Below are 4,262 nucleotides of genomic sequence, written 5' to 3'. Positions count from 1 at the left end.
CTCTAGTAATCAAGATCTAAAGAACTAGTGGGGAAATAGTAAAAATTTACAGTAAAGTTTCCCTCTTCTACTTATTTTAGTTCTCTTAGCTTCTTTTCTTAGATTTAAATATAATTCACTGAAGCCCACAAAAGGAAAGGCTGTTTTCCTCATATTCAAGTCTATTAGGATTTTGGAGAGGGAAGGAAAGAGGAGAAAAAGGGATAGAAATCAACATTTAGTTGGTACCTACTGCTATGCTAGGTAGTTTAAAATTCACTTTATAACTTCTTACAAAACAGTGATTATCACGTCAGTTTTAAGCAGAAGGTGATCAAAGCTTAGAGGAATTAAAAGTGCATTGCTGAAAGTTCTAGAAAACTCAAAATACTCTAAAAAAGAGCAGGGTTGAAATATCACATTACTTGATTTCAGGACTTACTAGGAAACTAGAGTAATCAAGACTGTGTGTTATTATTGGCTTAAGAAGACACATATAGATCAAAAAGCAGAGGCGAGTGCAGAAATAGGTCCACATTTATGCACCAATTGTTTCTTGACAAGACACAAAGACAATCCGGTAGTGAGAGAGAAAATTATACTTTATGTACTACTTCGTGTGTAATTTTTTCTGAATAATATCATGTTCTGAATAATATCCATTTTATTGCATTTATCAGAAGTTTAATCCTTTTATTGCTGTGTTGTATTCTGTTGTAAAAATATACTGCATTTGTATACTTACCCATTCTCCTACTGATGGATACATGAGTAGTTTCCAATTTGGAATTGCTTGAATAGAGTCGTTAAGAATCTTCTGGTAAAAATCTATTTGCGGACACTGCTTTATTTCTCTTGAGTAAATGCTGAGGCGTGGAACTGTTGGAGTAGAGGACAGGTGCGCGTTTACTTTTCTAAGAAAGTGCCAAAGCGATTGAGCCATTTTTCACTCCACCAAGAAATATCTGAGAGTTCTGGTGGCTTCACAGCCTCTCTGACGTTCGGTGTTGTCTTTTTCCATTTTTAGTCCTTTGAATGTCATGTTTGGGCTCTTTGTTGTGGTTTGAATTTGTGTTTCCCTGATGACTAACCGTTTTGAGCTGTGTCCCTGTTTATGAACCGTTCGTATCTTTTCCTTTGTGGAGGACTATGCAGAGCACTTGCTCGTTTTTATATGAGGTTGTTTCCTTTACTGTTGAGGTGTAGGCGTGTATGTCTCTATTTTCTGGATTCAAGACCTTTGTCAATATACGTACAGATAGATATACTATATATATAAATGCACACACACACAATATATTGGATATATATAGTATGTTTAGATGATATATAAATATGTGTTTGATATGTAATATTTATTTAATATAAATATAGAAAAATTTGATATATATTTGATATGTAAACATATGTTTGACATGCAATATATAGTACATATGTAATATACTTGATATATAGCATATATATAATTATATCAATTATATAATATAATTGATGCAAATATATATCAAATATGTATTATATATCATATATCAAATAAAGACAATGTCCAAATTTTCCTCCTAAAACTTTAAAATCAGCTTTAATATTTGGGCTAATGGTCCATATTAAATTAAGGTAGAGGTATGGTGTGTGGTAGGGAGTTATTCTTTTTCTTGGTTTATATGCTTTTTAAAAAAATTTATTTTATTGGAGTCATATTGGTTTATTACATTGTGTAATTTCAGCTTTACATTCTTATATATCATTTTCTGTTTAGACTGCATCATGTTCACCACCAATAGTCTAGTTTTTATCTGTCATCATACTTATGTGCCCCTTTACCCCTTTCACCCACCCGCCACCTCCTTCCCCTCTGGTAACCACTAATCTGATGTCTTTATCCATGTGTTTTTTAGGTTCCACATATGAGCGAAATCATATGGTGGTTATCTATCTCTGTCTGGCTTATTTCATTTAGCATAATACCCTCAAGGTCATCCATGTTGTTGCAAATGGATGATTTTAGCTTTTTCTATGGCTGAGTAGTATTTTCTCTCTCTATATATATACACCACTTCTTCTCTATCCATTCATCACTTCATGGACACTAGGGTTGCTTCCATGTCTTGGCTATTATGAATAATGCTGCAGTGAGCATAGGGGTACACAAATCTCTTTGAATTGTTGATTTCAAGTTCTTTGGATAAATAGTAGTGGGATAGCTAGATCGCATGGTATTTCTATTTTTAATTTTTTGAGAAATCTCCATACTGTTTTCCATAGTGGCTGCTCTAGTTTACATTCCCACCAGCAGTGCATGAGGGTTCCCTTTTCTCCGCATTCTCTCCAACATTTGTTATTTTTTGTCTTGTTAATTATAGCCATTCTGACCAGAGTAAGGTGATATCTCATTGTAGTTTTGATTTGCATTTTTCTAATAATTAATGGTGGTGAACATCTTTTCATGTGCCTGTTGGCTATCTGTATATCTTCTTTGGAAAAATGCCTGTTCATATCCTCTGCCCATTTTTTTTTTTTTAAAGATTTTATTTTTCTCCTTTTTCTCCCCAAAGCCCCCAGGTACATAGTTGTACATTTCGTTGTGGGTCCTTCTAGCCATGGCATGCGGGATGCCGCCCCAGCGTGGTCCGATGAGCAGTGCCATGTCCGCGCCCAGGATCCGAACCAACGAAACACTGGGCCGCCTGCAGCGGAGCGCGAGAACTCAACCACTCGGCCACGGGGCCAGCCCCTCCTCTGCCCATTTTTTGATAGAGTTAATTGTCTTTTTGTTGTTGAGTTGTATGAGCTCTTGTTTACTTTGGAAATTAATCCCTTGTTGGATATATGGTTTGTAAATATTTCCTCCCAGTTGGTGGGTTGTCTTTTCACTTTGTTCATCGTGTCCATTGCCTTGCATAAGCTTTTTAGTCTGATGAAGACTCACTTGTTTATTTTTTCTTTTGTTTCCCTTGCCTGAGTAGACCTGGTATTCAAAAAGATGCTGCCAAGACAGATGTCAAAGAGTATACTGCCTATATTTTCTTCTAGCAGTTTTATGGTTTCAGGTCTTACACTCAGGTCTTTAATCCAGTTTGAATTAATTTTTGTGTATGGTGTAAGATAATGGTCCACTTTCATTCTTTTGTATGTGACTGTCCAGTTTTCCCAACACCGTTTATTGAAGACACTTTCCTTTCTCCGTTGTATGTTCTTGGCTCTGTTGTCAAAGATTAGCTGTCTGCAGATGTGTTGTTTCATTTCTGGACTTTCAATTGTGTTCCATTGATCTGTCTGTCTGTTTTTGTGCCAGTACCATGCTGTTTTGATTACTATAGCTTTGTAGTATATTTTTGAAGTCAGGGATTGTGATGTCTCCTGCTTTATTCTTTTTCCTCAGGATTGCTTTGGCTATTCAGGGTCTTTTGTTGTACCATATAAATTTTAGGATTCTTTGTTCAACTTCCATGAAGAATGTCATTGGGATTCTGATTGGAATTGTGTTGAATCTGTAGATTGCTTTAGGTAATATGGACATTTTAACTATATTTATTCTTCCAATCCATGAGCATGGAATATCTTTCCACTTCTTTATGTCTTCTTCAATTTCTTTCAATAATGTCTTATAGTCTTCATTGTTTAGGTTTTTCACCTCTTTGGTTAAGTTTATTACTAGATATATTATTTTGTTGTGGTTGTAAATGAGATTCTATTCCTTTCTCTCTTTCTGCTGGTTCATTGTTTGTATATAGAAATGCAACAGATTTTTGTAAGTTGGTGTTGTATCCTGCAACTTTGCTGTAGCTGTTGATTATTTCTAATAGTTTTCTGGCGGATTCTTTAGGGTTTTCTATATATAGACTCATGTGGTCTGCAAACAGCAAGAGTTTTACTTCTTCCTTTCCAATTTGGATCCCTTTTATTTCTTTTTCTTGCCTTATTGTTCTGGCCTAAACCTCCAGTACTATGTTGAATAGGACTGGTGAAAGTGGGCACCCTTGTCTTGTTCCTGTTCTCAGAGGGATGGCTTTCAGTTTTTTGCCATTAAGTATTATATTGGCTGTAGGTTTGTCATATATGGCCCTTATTATGTTAAGGTACTTTCCTTCTATACCCATTTTATTGAGCATTTTTATCATAAATGGATGTTGGATCTTGTCATATGCTTTCTCTGCATCTGTTGAAATGATCATGTGATTTTTATTTTTCATTTTGTTAATGTGGTGTGCCACATTGAGTGATTTGTGGATGTTGAATCATCCCTCCATCCCTGGTATAAATCCCACTTGATCATGGTGTACGAT

The sequence above is a fragment of the Equus quagga genome, chromosome 12 (assembly GCF_021613505.1).
Source record: "Equus quagga isolate Etosha38 chromosome 12, UCLA_HA_Equagga_1.0, whole genome shotgun sequence".
NCBI lineage: Eukaryota > Metazoa > Chordata > Mammalia > Perissodactyla > Equidae > Equus > Equus quagga.
The sequence above is the reverse complement of the archived record's forward strand: the minus strand, read 5'-3'. Positions refer to the sequence as shown.